We start from the raw sequence: 15762 nt of genomic DNA, 5'->3' as shown, positions 1-15762 counted from the left end.
ATAGGCTATGGCCAATAGAACTCCCTGGTTCATCAGAAATATCAGTATTCCCGTGTCCTGAAATAGAAGGTACTGAAGTGTTAAACAATTACACACAGTGGTAGGTGATAATGCAAGAAGAGAGGTGTGTTCCTGATGGGTTAATATCCACGCACTAGTCTATTACAGCGGCTGGAGAGCAATTTCCTATTCTTTTGTCTTGGCTATGGTTACTAATATCCCCATTTTTTCTGGTCTGTTTCACTTCGATGTCAAAAAAATTATTAAACAACTAAGTACCCCCATTTGGCAAATACTTTTTATAGGAAGTCTGTCCACAAATATAAAAGGCTGAGAGTGAATGACAAATAAGTATACCTTGTACCAGTTTGTGCAGATTTGCTAAAATGCCAGCAGAAGCCCCCACAAAAAGAAACTGTTAATTGTCTGTTAATGATCCTGTCACAAGGAAGAATGTGTGTGTGTCTACGAAGTGTGAGTAATTCTTTAAAAGTGACCCACTCCACAAGAGCCTTCATAACAGTTAAATGTGGTTTAGCAACAAAGACACTATGGTTTAATGTCCTCCTTCAGTAAATTACTGACCAATTGCTAACATGGACTGGAAGAACACATTGCATCTGCCAATCTTTATTCCGGGGTCTGGGTACTAACTTTAAGAAATGCAGTTATGTGCTTTGTCTGGTTTCTCTATATTTTTGTTCCTGTAGAAATAATGCACTGAAGTATTTTTCCTCCTGGGCATAGTACAAAGACAACCACATATGTTCCGTACAAGTGATTCCCACTAGCTTGTTAATGAAGAGTTCACAGGAGTAAGGCACGTGGGCACTGGAGGTGGAAGATAGCACAGGGCCCGAGTGAATAGACTCTCCGCTTGTACTGCTGTCTGCCCCAAACACTGCTGGAAGCAGTGCAGGGACACAGTGAGAATTCGGAATGGCTTTAGTTGATCTTGTCTGTTTGGTCGTGGAAGGCAAAAAGTGGCGGCAGCGGCAGCCCTTGGGCAGCACAAGGTGAAGGCTCAGGGTGGGAAACTGATCCCACTGAGATGCAGAACAGCGGCAGATTTTTCCAAGTGACGCAAGCAGACTCAGAAACCACAGCCTGAAGGTGAGCTGACTGTTACACGGTGTTCTGAAGCAAGCAGTCGTGTGTCTTGTCTGTCTGACAGCACCTTTTTTTTTTCCTTTTTCTTTTTGCAAATGTATAGGAGAAGCACTCACTGGTATTCTTGTATATCTGTTGTACAGTTTGAGAAAATGCTTCTCCCTCCTAACTGCAGATTCCCCAGTACACCTATGTATGTCAAGACACTTTTACGCTGTTACTTTTAGGTAAAGGTTTGAGTGTACCTGAACACTGAGATCAATGTGCTTTAAGTCATCTAGACTTATCAGAGCCAAAAGACTTCATCTGAAGTTATTTCAGTCAAAATCTCAGTCCAATTAGAATATATCCATAACATCCATCTAAAGTTATTTTAAAAGTTATATTGACTTAGACTGTGGTCATTTGAGCTCTTACTGTGTTAAAGCAACAGGGGGGGAAACATGACCACTGAAAAGGGTTTAAGTGCATGATTCTTAGTGCTCTTTCATTTCTGTTGTAGCAGACCACGTATGCACCCCCGCTTTCTTCAGTGGCAGTAATTTCTTCATCTACTGTTATGGTTCAAAATTCTGATTTGGCTATTCCCTCGGATGAGTAGGAGGGCATCAGAGTTTCAGAGGCAATGAAGTTTGCCTCTGGAAAAGCAAAAACATACTACAGGCTTTGCCTCAGGAAATGTAAGCTAGTTTTAAAAGGAAAAGCCAGTAGACTGAAATGAATAGGTGAACAGTGACGAGCATGTATCTGTACTTAGTATTGTTCATGATATAATACCCCTTTTTATTTGATCAATGAGTAATGGAAGGAAAGATAATTTTCTAATGTTACTGTTTTCATTGCAATTTTCAGTTTTAAAAATTTTAATGATCATATAACATTCTTCCTTTTGTTGTCTCAATCCTGTTATTATTGATGCTGTCCTGTTGTTCAAGAAAACAGGACTGTTCTTGTCTAGAAATGCTTTACTCATGTTATTTTTTCTGTTAAAAAATGTCTACCTGACAAGATCAGATTGTTGGACGGCTGTGATACTCAGGTATGCAATTTGAACTATTCTGGGAGTGGCAGCTAAAAGGAGTTTGAACAACAAAGTCTATTAAAGACAAGTCCTCATGGCTATGACTAAACCAGCTGAGAAATCCAAAATAAAAGTAAACTCTTCACAAAATTCAATGAAGTGTGCTAATAGGACAGCTAAATTATCTTGCTTTCACTAACAGCTGCTCTTAATGGGCTGGGCTCCTGAGCACCCTACATGTGAACCACAGCTGTAGAAGACATAGTCAGCAGAGCCTAATTGCCTAATGCAAACAAAAGCAATTCAATTCCAGCTTCTGACACAGATGTGAATTCCTTTTCAGTGTGTATCGTAGGGGAAGTAGAAGTTCTGCGGTGTCACTCCAGAACTGTGGGAGGATGTAAAATAGAGGACAAAGACAGGATGGCAATGGTATAATAGCTGACAAGAAATCAAGGACTGGAAAATTCAGTAAGAAGCCATTTTCCTATAGCATACAACAGCATGAAGATCCACTCTCTTGAAACTAATGGAGTTACAGTAAGTTAAAATTAATATAAATAAGAAAGAATCAAAGCTGTATGTATTGAGGTTGGAAGCAGACTTTCCTTGCAGTAGAATACTAGTAGTAGTATACTACTTTTCCTACTAGTAGAATACTTAATGAATCTTGCCTTCACCTTAAAAAGAAAGTATGATTTCTTGGGTCCTAAGAGAGTTTGCTGTGATGGCATGATTCATCAAATCTGCAAAGATACACACCTCTTTTACATGCATGAGAAAGTAAAAATCCACCAAAAAAGAGGATTTTGGTTATTTCTCTCCCCCATCAATATCCAATAATGTTATGTGCTCCTTCAGCTGTAGAACAACACTAAATGGATAACACTATCACAAATCTTACAGTGAAAGGGAAGGAATGGCAAAAAAAGATTCCTTCCCGTTGTGCCTTCCTCTGTTCTTAACTTCAGCCCCTCGCATTACAGACTCTACCATCACTGACCTACAGTGAGACAAGAGATTCATTCCAGATAGAAGAATCATTACAGATCTGAGAAAGAAGAGTGCTGGTTCCAAGTAAGATAAAATTAGGAAGAGGCATCATGACATGAAGTGTGTGCTAGAACCATGGTCCTAGGCCCAGCTTACTACACACATCTCTTTCTATTTTGGGGCATTTCCTTGCCATTCCACACAAAAATAACTCATCCAGAGTCTCACTGTGCTATTCTTTTGCCCTGTACTTGCCACGTTCCTGTTTTTCATCTTGGGTGTTTCTGATTTTCTTCATTACTCCCACTGCTTCTACTGTGGCTTCCCTTAACACCTAAACCCAGGGTCTCTTGACTTTCCCTCATCCGTATCTTCTCTCACTGTTGGAAGTTTTGTAAATGAGCATCCTGTGGTTACACCTTGACAGTGAAAGCTGGGGCCATTCATGCTAAGAACTTTATCTAAAACTTGGGAAGTCAGAAAGTAAGAATAATTATATTCAGTTAGTCACATATATCCAAGCTGACAAAACCAGAAATGCCAGCAAGACCTTAGGACAGCTTGCCAGCTCTTCCCATACACACTGTGTAGTTATTTCATTGTTAAATAATGACATTGTGATCATGTCTGCCTCCATATCTCAGAGGGACAGTCACCATTCACAGGTGGTGCCCTGTGGTTGTTCAGTGTTTGTGGAGATGCAAAAGAATAATAAGCTCACCTCCCCGCTGCCCGTGGTCGAGAGGAACACGCGGTCTTCTCTCTTTCATAGTGGCAGAGGAGCGTGCTGCCGTAGCATGCAGTTCCTGGGATCTCTCAGGGAAATTTCACACATTTCTCACTGCCCGGTACATCCTCTTCATGCTACAGTTAGTAACAAACCTTTCAGCAAAACAAAAACTTGTCAGAAAATGTTGATTTCTTGACCCAGGCCATCAAGATTTTTCTGTTTCTTTGCCATTGGAAGTCCTGGGAGTCTAATGTCCCTCCCCACTCCGGGGATCCTGAAGCGTTAGTATAGGTTTCACGGGTCTGCGGCGACTGGGTCTGTCCCCGAGGACAGGGCTTGATTCCCACCCAGGTTGCTGCGGTTGCCCAGAGAAATTGTCATTCCTGACAATTCTGATTAATAATTTGTTAGAGGAAGACTGATAGCTACAGGAACTTGAAATTCCCTGAGCAGCTGCAGGGCACCTGGGGCACTTTCCTTAGAATTTCAGGTTCTGAAAATACAACTAACTAAATAAAATGTCAGACCTTTTCAGACCAAATGTAAACAAGAGTAAGCAAACCCTGCTTTTCAGTGAACTTGACAACTCCTTGTACTTCACACCTCCTTCAGCACAGACTGCATTTTAGTAGACATAGTCTAGACACCAACTTTTTGAAATCAGCTCAGTCTCTGATATGCTAAACCTTAGCTCACTTCTTTCTTCCTATGTTACTGTTCCAGAATATTGAATTGTACTTGAATAGAGACCTACTGTAAATTGGAAGAATTACGGGATGTGTGTTAGGGGATTAACATTCTGAATTAACGATTAATTAATTAATCTACCAAAGTTGTGACCAGGTAATATGAAATGGAGACTTCCAAGCTAGTACCTGGGTGTTGTGGTGCTGTATTGCATTAGAGAACCTAGAAAATGTCTTCCGTCACTCCCAGTAAGTCTCTGACGGACTCAATTAAATGAGCCAATAAGTCTGTTCCTTATACTCAAGATCTTATATGCAAATTACTTACTGTGAACATGCCAAAGTGCAGACACGTAAACAAATATAAAACATTGCTCAGTGATGTGCATCCTATGGTAATAATGTCATTTTGCTTCTCCAAACATCATAATGTTTGTACTGTAACCTCTAGTTCATATTTTTAAAATAAGATATCTCCTGTTAAAAACTCTCATTTTGGCTCAGCTTTTGAGGTTATTTCCTTCATTGTGCTAGATCAATTGATTTCATGTAGCCCACTTGGGGATTTCAAAGAATTCCTGTAACTTACTTACACTCATTCCTTCATGTATGATTTTAAAATGTTGGATCTTTCCCTTGTTTTTTTGTGGGTTTTTAAAATTTTCTTTAGCTATTGGAATTAAATAACTGCAAGCAAAAGCAAAACATTTCTTAGCAGTTGGATTAAAATAATTATTTTCCTTTTTTCAGTTTTCAATTTCTTGTTATGTCATTTCATTTGCTCTGTACTCCTTATAGAATCTTCCCAGGTATAGCTATACTCTATGTTAAAAAACCCAGAAGCACAGAAAACCCCTCTTGAGTGTATTCAATGCCAATAAAAAAAAAGCAAAAAAGCCCTAATTTCTAGATACCCTTATGATCCCAAGCAAAAGATTAATTACCTAATTCCACAAGTGAAAATACTTCCCAGAATCCCAGGTGCAGAATAACCATTTGCTTTTCTGCCATGAGCTATCAATCTGCTTTAAAAACATATTTTCCTATAGGAAGTATTTTAATGGTCATATTGGAATGTACATATATTTTCAATACAAAATCACATGCAATAAAGCAAGTTTTCTGGGGAAAAAGACGTACCAGTAAAGTCAAGGTCTGTAGTAGTTTTTTCTTTTGAATGGAATCTTGTGGTTTCTGCTAAAACATTTCAAATAGCCAGATAAAAATATGACTTCTAAATGATAACATGCAGCAGGCAAAAAAAAAAAAAAATCCTACAAGTAAACAGATCTTTTTGCTAAGTGTGTATTCCCCACTCCTCTGCAATATCTTTGGTGGGGTAGTCACTGTGCTCGATTTCCTAAAGCAATACAATTTACAAAGACCCCCAAGAGGGAAAAGAATGACCAAGATTATATTAAGCTTTGTGTTTGATATATGGGAAGTTACTCATAGCTGTAAGGAAGAACAACAGGTAGAAGTGGCTTTGTTGTTGTTGCATTTGTTACATTGCCAAGATTAGAGTTTACTGAGGATTATAGTTCGGTTTGCAAACTAAAGCAATGTCTTATTTGATCTAAAATAAGATCATACTCTCATCAGTTCAAAAGAAAATACCCGTCAGTTTTATATAACTGTGAAACTGCAAAGAGATTTTAGCCTTTGCAAATAGTGCTTCTGAAAACAAGTTTTCAGCTGATATTGTTTTCTTGGTAGCAATTGACTGAAAACCTTTGAATCAGTAGAAATCAAGCCTTAATCTCCATCCTTAAGAGAAGTAAATGTGTATACCACTCTCTGGTTAAAAGATGCTTTAATTTCAAATGTATTTAAACTTAAATTATAATCACTTCCAATTTAATACACTTAAAAATGTGCAAGTGATATTATGTTACATAAACTAGTCAGGGAAAGATAAAACTGTGAGGAACTTCAGAAGAACTGACTTAGCAATGATGAAAGTCAGTGTTGATTAAAGCAAAGTGTTTGACTGGGGACGGGGGGATCTGAACTAGCACTTATAAAACTCTGAGTAACTCCTATCATCTTCAGGACAGGTTGTATGTAAATAATTTTTGTCAGCTCAAAAAAAAAAAAAACCCAAAACAAACCCAAACAAACAACCCTGGCAAGCATGTAGCAGTAATAAGGATGTTAGAATTAAAAAAAAAAAAAAAAAGAGATGCTGTATAGAAAAGAATGAGAAAATGACACAAGTTGAAATTACAATCTTATTTAGAATATTTTGTTCACTATCTGTAACTTCGGTCCACATTCTTCTTGCTTAATTGTAAGACTATCATTGAGATAGCCAAATTATGAAAGTAGACCTCCTTAACCCTACTTTCAATATAAAAAGCACAAGCAGGCAGCTCTTCAGTGAGGTATGTAATGTAAAGTTAAATGAACCTGTATCCGAATCTGAAATACCGAAGTGGTAGTTCAGAATGAGGCAACACTGAGGCAGCTAGGAACCACGTGAAAAAATCTCGCACCTAAAGAACAAGTGGAAAGAATTATATGGCTTAAGTGGAAAGTAAGAGGTTATATGGTAATTGTACAGGGTAAAATCACACAGGGAATAAGGCGGAACACTTTGTTCTTCCTATCACATAAGAGGAACAAGGAAATATTCTGTGAAATTGTAGGATAATGAATTCAAAACTCATGAACAGAAAAAAAATCACTCAGTCCATAATTACAATCCTAGAAATTAGAGGTAGGAACAACAAAGAAGTTAGTCAATGCTCATGGGTGCCACATTATTTCGAGTAAATAAAATCACTGCATGCTCTGTTCTGTAAATCTAAATGCTGTCTTTTTGTTTTTTAAGAACTCTCCAGGCTTAAATGCTTATTTATTTTATGCAAATGTCTCTTGCTTATATAGAGCCTAATCATTCCAAATATTGTGTAAGCTCAACTCCTGCTGATGATTTGGGATATTTTTTTTAAACTGTATTGTTCATACACTACTGCATTCTATTTCAGAAACTTTCTGACCTTTCAGAACCCTCCCCTATAATGAGAAACTGCCACTGTTTAGCTTCTTTTTCCTTTGTTAGATTATGTTCTAGGTCATGAAGTTCCACATTAAATGTTACTGATGAGCACCACAGCTAGAGCTAAATGTGATATGATCGTAAGAATGTAAGAAAGGTCACCCTGATTCAAACCAGTCACCTAGTTCTCTGACAGTGGTAAATACCTAGTGCCTACGAGGGAGTTCAAGAACAGGATAAGTATCCCTCTGGTATTTTTTCCTGGAAGGAAACTGTGTATTTATTGCTGGCGTTTTGTTTGAATTTTGGTTTCCAATTCCTATTACAATTTTGAGCAGCCTGCAGGTTTTGAAGGTGCCTTGGAAGTAGCTAACTGGGATTGATGACTTCTTTCTCCATAGCTTATAGTCTAGAGAATATCAAAAGAATTTCAATGACTTACTTCCACTGACTAACTTTCAGGCCTTTTCCTCTTTCCTCTCTCCCACAGCCTACAAACCATTATAAACCTACTCCCATTGATATAACTGAAAAGTAAATATGATTTTATGAATAGTGTCTCATACTAATATCATCAGCTAAATTATGATACACCTATTTACACGTAAAGAGAGCAAAATTTAATCTGTCTTAATTTATGATGGGAGAGACAGAAAAGGTATTTGCTCAACAGAAAAATGAGAAACAGAGATGTTTACTAATATTTCTGGTAGATCTATCACCACTGATAATCAAGAGTATTCAATCTTATCTAAAGATATCTAAAGAAATTTATAAATACCAGTACAAATAAGGAGATGATATAACAAGCGATTTGATTCATCCTTAAATCTAGTGATCAGCCTATAGTATTGAAGAATGCAGTACCCTTATGCAGTATGTAGATCCAAATTAATTAATTAACACAATTAGATCATTTGATATACAACACAGATATGTTTTTATCTCACACTCTTTACATTTTGACATCTGCTTTTTAATGCCACTAGGGCTATAATGACTAATGACTATGTTATATATATATGTTGTGATGAAAATATATATATTCAGCATATATATATATGTATATGAACATATATAATGAATAAAGTTACTTCAACATGGCCATGGTTATTTTCACCTCTGATCTGACATGGAGGACTGGGATAAGGGTGGTTGTTGCAAGGTCACTAGCACAGAATGTGACAGTGCAAGGTGATGCAAACTGATTTAGCAGAAACCAAGACTTTATTGCCTGACCCAATATATGGACTGTCATAGTTGGTGTACAAGGAAGTAGAGAAGTTATAACTTGTAGATTGTGTGGTTTCTTTCAGATACAGAATACTGCACTGCCGAAGTAGCATTCTGTCTGTCTCTGTCTCTAGGGAACAAAATTTAGGTGACATTTAGTTAAAAAAGAAAGTAAAAATAGACATGTAAAAGTAGCTCACGGAAGTTTTCAATTTGTTTAAGAGGAGAAACAAGTAAAGCATGTGGAATGTTGAGATCATAGTTTAAAATGTTTTCAGAAAGAGCAGTAAAAATTATTCTACTGAATCTCAGTAAGGAAAGTATTAACTGTATTTCTCAGTGATTCCTTTTTTCACAGTAAAAGTTAAATGAAGTATAAGTAATAAGCAGAAGTAAAAATGAAAAAGTTTAATTATGCACTGTTTCCTACTCTGTATTAATACTAATATCAAGATCAGTAAGTCTGTAAATTTCTCTGGATCCCTGCAATAAAGTTTGGTGCTTGCTTTGCTAAGCACCTAGTAACTCTAGGGGTCACAGAAGGAAAAGGTGAAGCAAGACACACAGGGAAAAGTAGGATTTTCTTGATGCCCGAGTGTGATGTTGATTTCCCAAGTGTGGCATCATAAGAAACACTCTTGCAGGGAAAACTTTGGGGAATATGTTTGTAATTTGTGAGCTACCTTGGCAAAATCTTAGTGCTTTATTTCCCTTTTTTTTTTTTTATTTCCAGTAGACCTACTGTTTATGATTCATTATCAAATACGGAGAGCAACACTTTTTGGCAAAAAATCAATAGTAGATTTCTCCATTTCAAGAAAATTGGGCTTTCAATGAATTAAATGACAGCCCCATATTTTTTTAACAAAATAAATTTTTTTTAATATTAAAAAAAATTTATTTTCTTTTGTAGCAGCTGATAGAAAAGGCAGAAGATTAGGGAACACAATGGAGTAAAAGCCTCCTAGGCTATTTGCTTGTATTTAAATTCAATTAAACAGCTCACCATTGCCAAAAGGAAAAGATTTTTATGCTTTGGCTTGTGTCTACTTGTTCCTCTTTTCCCCGCTCTGGGAGAGATGGCCCTGATTTCTTCCCTTGCCCAAGCTGTGGAGCTTATTGGACCTTCAGTAAACCGGTTCAGCTTACTAACTGAGTAGAAAACTATTCTGGTTATTTTTTGCTGGACTATGAGAATGACGTCAGGGACGGTTCTGTGACTGTTAAAGCCGGCAGAAGGCAAGCGGCAAGCTGCAGTCATGAAGAAGCAGAAGCAGATGTGAGCTGTGAGGCCTTCCCATTCTGATGATGAGATCACAGACTCACAGAGTGGTTGAGGTTGGAAGGGACCTCTGGAGATCATCATCTAGTCCAACCCCCCTGCTCACCCCGGGCCACCTACAGCTGGTTGCCCAGGACCGCATCCAGACAGCTTTTGAAGATCTCCAAGGAGGGAAATTCCACCACCTCTCTGGGCAAGCTGTGCCAGTGCTCAGTTATCCTCATAGTTAAAAAATAATAATTCTTTTTTCCTGATGTTCAGAGGGAACCTCCTGTGTTTCAGTGTGTGCCCATGGCCTCTGGTCCTGTCGCTGGGCACCACTGAAAAGAGCCTGGCTCCATCCTCTCTGCACCCTCCCTGCAGGTATTTATAGACATTGATAACATCACCCCTGAGCCTTCTCTTCTCCAGGCTGAACAGTCCCAGCTCTCTCAGCCTCTCCTCATAGATGAGATGCTCCAGTCCCTTAATGTTAGGTGAGTTCTCAAAATTTCTGCTTCTCAATGGTGAGATGTTAGGTAAGCTCACCACATCATTTCAAACTGCAGCCTCCGTTCATTGAAGAAGCAAAACAAAACTTGATGCCTATTCTCTAATCCAACTCCAAACTTTCTCACATATCTGAAAAATTTATAGGAAATCACAGTTCTTCGGCCTGGTCACAGTTCTTCAACCTCATCATAGCAACTTTTGCTGACTGTGTGGTTTTCCCAAACTGTCATAAACTCTGATTTGGTTTAAAAATTCAAGTTTCATGAAGGCCTGTTTTTAAATAGAGTTGCTGGCTCTATGTGTGGACAACTAAATATATTAAAAAATTCAAATAACTGAATCTATTGAGCTGACAATTTTTAAAAAATGCGAACCTAATGAAAGCTGACTTTGTTTTAACTCAGCATAACTGTTTTAATTTTTTTTAAGCTAGTCATCATGGGGGAAATTTTGCCTCCTTTGTTGGCGTATACCATGCTGTAACAGCATTGCATCTTCCTTCAGACCATATATAACTGGAAGTTTGTCATGTATAAGCAGCAGAGTTAGAGGCACAGAGACGATGGTCATATTTTAGGACATGCAAATGTTTACCACAACTTCATGCAGGAATACCACATCACCAGTGTCCTGTTTGTCAAGGTGCTTAGGTTTTGTTTGTAGACTGCAACGATCTGTGGAGACAACTACTATCAAAAAAGGGGGGAGAGAATCAGGCTAGAAGGAGGTCAAAAGAGGAATGCCTCAAGGTTACGCTTTAGGGTCCACCTTGTTTAATATTTTCATCAATGCTTTTGGCATCCACAACCGATTTGCTGATCATGCAAAGTTTGGAGTCGCCATCCATACAGAGGAAGATTGTATGGAAAGGACATGATGACACTGAGGGCTCAAGTAATATTAACATAATGAAATTCCACGCTATGAAATGAAAGTTGCAATAGCAGCAAACCAATCGTCAGTACACTAGAAGCTCATTCATTGGAAACCAGTGGAACAGAGTAGGACTTGGGTATATGACTTGATTTCAGTATGAGTATTGTGATAGATTCTGGGATGTAGCCATTAAAAAGACATACCATTCTGGTGTGTTTCAGGCCATATGTTTCAGAGGTGATGAGGAAGTATTGTCGCCAGCCTACAAGGCTTAGTAAAACCTCACTTGTGTGTGTCTTGGTGAGCTCTGTTCCAGAAGGATTAATTCAAAGCTTCTTTTCAAAGAAGGACTGCTCGGGTGGTTAGGGAAAGGGCAGCCTGTTGTATAAATGCAGACTAGCTTAGGTTAATTTAGTTTAGGTTAAAAGAAATGCTGAAAGAGGGTATGATTACTTTCATAGGGTAAAAAAAGATTAGAAGAAGAAACAACGGTAAAGGACAATGCTCGCACAAGAATAAATAGGTTGTGAACTTTATGATGAAATCTAGGCTAGAAATTATATGATTATTCCTAACCAGCAGAAAGTATTTGAGATGATAACATTTTTAAGACAACGTGTGGTAAATTTATGCAGGAAATACACAATGTGATCCCTGTAATCCCAGGAGACTGGATTTAGTGACCAGGGCAGCCCTCATAGTCTCATCTTCCTGTATCTCTCTTCAGTATTATCTGCATTTCCATGCATTTTTCTTCACTTTTTAAGACTAGGGTACAGTACATAAAACTTGATGATGTCCCGAACTGAAATTAGGCTGGTGAGGACCTTTCAGAATGAGTACCTCTGATTTTGGTATCACCTCACTTCAGGACTGCAGTGGACTGCAAGCAGAAATGACTTACAAAAAGGTCCAGGAAGGAAATGGGAGGAAAACAGTAAGAATGTGCAGCCATGGGGCATGGGATAGGACTGAATCCTCGGTCCCAGACACACATTCTCCAGCAGCTCCCGAAGATGCGGTGCGTCCCTGTGTCATATTGAACAGTGCCTCCAAGGTGGCTGCAGCAGTTAAAATATGGAAAGGTTTTCCAAATTACTTGTTTGCTGTGTGGATTCTTATTTTCATGTAGCAGATAAAATTAATAACTCTTCTCTGCAACTCTGCAGCTTATTTTTTGTATTTCCAAAAGTGTGACTTTGTAGGTAACAGCAGTTTAAAATACATTAGTCTGACAAAACCTGCATCCACTGCATAGTTTTATTTGTACAGCTTCATGAGAGTAATGTTCTAATCAGTTTATTTCTTGTTTTCACTTTAAAGTTATCATGACAAAGTTACTTTTTTCAATATGTTATTTGATTCTAAAAAGAGTTCTTGACAATTCAGTAATAATCTCTGACCAAGGCTTCCAGATGCCAGAAACTTGTCAAAGCAGATTGATGTAGTTAATTATTAAATACAATAGTGTCAAATTATTTTGCATGTTTAGAAAATATCCCTCTTCCTGATTACACATTCATTTACTGATCGTCGTCAGTTTATGGCTGCTATTTTGGTAATGTGGAAGTGCATGCCATGTATATGCTGCACCTTGTGGTCTTTGGAACTTCAGTGAGATAAGCAGCAATCCAGTTCAGATTCCCTCAATTCAAAGTAGAGAGCCCTTCTACTCCAGAGAATCTCTGTCACTCTTCACACCAGCAGCAAAGGACCATCATGTCCTGTTCCACTCCACTACTGTCCAATTGACTACAAAATGTGTACTGCGTTCTTTTTAAATTGACCTTTGAAATACCACAGGCAAACTTCAAATTGATTGCAACTTCTAGCAGTTAGTGCAAGGATTTGTGTGCTAATGTAATAAATATTTTCTTAGAAATTGAAGTTTTAACAATTGTGTTTGCTTCAGTGCAGAACAAAATTAAATCAGGACAATTTAGTTTCTTCTGAGTCATGATCAATATCAGGGCATTCATTTTAAATATATGAGATTCAAGATTATGTCTTTGCACTGAATGAGGCAGATTATTGGTATTATTATCGGCTCTGAAGTTTTTCCTGCCTCTGTGGCTTTGACCAGGAATACCATTCTGATCCTGTGAAAACTTCCTAAAGAAAGATTCATAAAAATATGTATGTTCTGGTTAACTGTTTTGATTTCCATAAACCGGAATTATCCAACAAAACTCCCCACCAGCTCTAATGTATCATTCTTAAATGTCTGCAGGTTTTAAATTATGCATCAACAACAAGGAAGTACTGACTGTTATTTATGTCTTTTTTGTTGCCATAATCAATACCTTAAGCCATAAATTGTGTTGGCAGATTTTGTTTGTATCGTAATTAATTTAGTTATTTGACTATTTGGCTTACCGGATTTAAGTTCAAAGTAACTGCTAATTATTATATGGTTATTGTTGCACATCAGCCAAGGTTCACTGTTTTCTTTATCACAATTTAGATAAAGAAAAAAAAGGGGAAAAAAAAAAATTTCACTCTCACAAAATCTCAACCGCCTTCTAAAAATATTTCAGAGGAAAGCTCCTTTCTGTGTAATGATAGACAGAGGAAAGCCTTGCATTGGGCGTTTTGAGGTTAGGAGCCATCCCGAAGGTAGGAGCAGCCTTAAACAAGCCCCAGCCCCAAGAAGCCCCGTGTGTCCCCCCGTCCCCCCCGGGGTGACTGGGTGCCCCCAAGCCCTGCAGGGTCACTCCCGCTGCTGGGATACGCTTCATATTGTAACAGGTACGTACATTTACTCGCAGTGCTGAGTTTTCACATACTGGTTAAACCTAGCCGCTCTGGGTGAAACCGAGTGGACTTTTTAATGGGAACATGCACACCCTAAGCTAGGCAGGGGAGGCATGAACCATGGTGGTTGTGTGGAGAATCAGAAAAAGGAAAGATTCCCTCTCCATAGGTCAGCCAAAAATTAAGATCAAGAAGCACCTAAGTCTAGATACAGAATGTAAAATTATCTTGCTAGAAATGGAAAACTATTCTATTTAGCTGCCTTTGTTATTTAAGGGTCATTTGTTTTTCCCCTAAGCAATTCAGCAGCTTGGTTAAGCTACAGAAAGCTCAATACCTGTACATGGAAACATTTCAGAGAGATGCCCTTTTTTTTCCTTTTTTTTTACCCACTTGATCTCTGAAATCTGTAGTTGTGGTTTCTGACACAGTCTTCCCCCAGCCTTTTTAACGTAGAGCAAAATGACAATTGACTTTTAAAGATCAGAAAATACAATCTCCCTTATGACTAGGAAAACTAGTAGTGACTTGTGTCTTGAGTCTAGTATATGCCTTGGTGTTGGTCAGGCTGGTGTGAGTACCTGGAAGAAGGGATACGTGCTGAAATATGACAAAGCTGAATTTGAAGGGAGAGAGAGAGAGACTCATGTGGGAGCTTAAGTACTGGGATGAAACACCATACACAAATAGCATTTGGAGTGTTCCTTAGGTCTCAGTATTTGGGATTTTTGGTGAGTATTGACAGAAGACATGCATGAAAAGGAAGGAGGGCAGAGACCAGGAGTACAGAGAAATAGAAGAGGAGTGGGATGCCAAAAACATGGGAATGCGAACAGTGCAAGAGGGAAAGTGTGGAAGATGCAGGCTGTCACAGATGAAAATCTCTGCGGTCATCTTTGACTAGTAGCAAGCCCAGAAGAGTCCCGATACACAATAGAAGAATTTTTATTGAAACTGGAACTTAAAGAAGGAGGACTTCTAATACATGTGGCATTTTACAAAAGTACATTTTTTTTTTCTGAACATAAGATGATGAAATGTATTGGGTATCTGGTGCTATTAACAGGTTCTTTCCCTGTTCCACTCCATTTTCAGCTGCTATATAACAGGTTCTTTCTGCGTTCCACTCCCTTTTCACTGCTCGTTACCCTGAGAGCTCACACAGATATAATCCCTTATGGAGGGGGTCATCCTTAACTGAGGTCATAGGTGGGGTTAATGTTTGTCACTTGTACCCTCCCACTCCTACTAGATTAGCTGCTAATCTAATATAAATGGGAGGTTCACTAAAAACAATAATAGCAACAATAACAAAACAGAAGAATCTCACAATCTGCCTGAAACGTCTGCCATTTTCAAAAAGATGCGAGGCTAAAGATGAGAGATCTGGTAAAAATCCCCTCCATTCACTGTCCTTAAATTCAGTCATGTCTTGAAATGAGTCATGAAAAATCCAGCTAGTTTCCTCTGCCATCCTACTTCTCAGCCAAATCCATTTTCACCTACCTCTCTGATTCATTCATCCTTGCCCTAGTCTTCATTTTGTTCACTTAAACTGGTAGTAATATGTGGGCTGAATTAATG

This window comes from Harpia harpyja, chromosome 1 (assembly GCF_026419915.1).
Source record: "Harpia harpyja isolate bHarHar1 chromosome 1, bHarHar1 primary haplotype, whole genome shotgun sequence".
In the NCBI taxonomy this organism is placed as follows: domain Eukaryota; kingdom Metazoa; phylum Chordata; class Aves; order Accipitriformes; family Accipitridae; genus Harpia; species Harpia harpyja.
The sequence above is the reverse complement of the archived record's forward strand: the minus strand, read 5'-3'. Positions refer to the sequence as shown.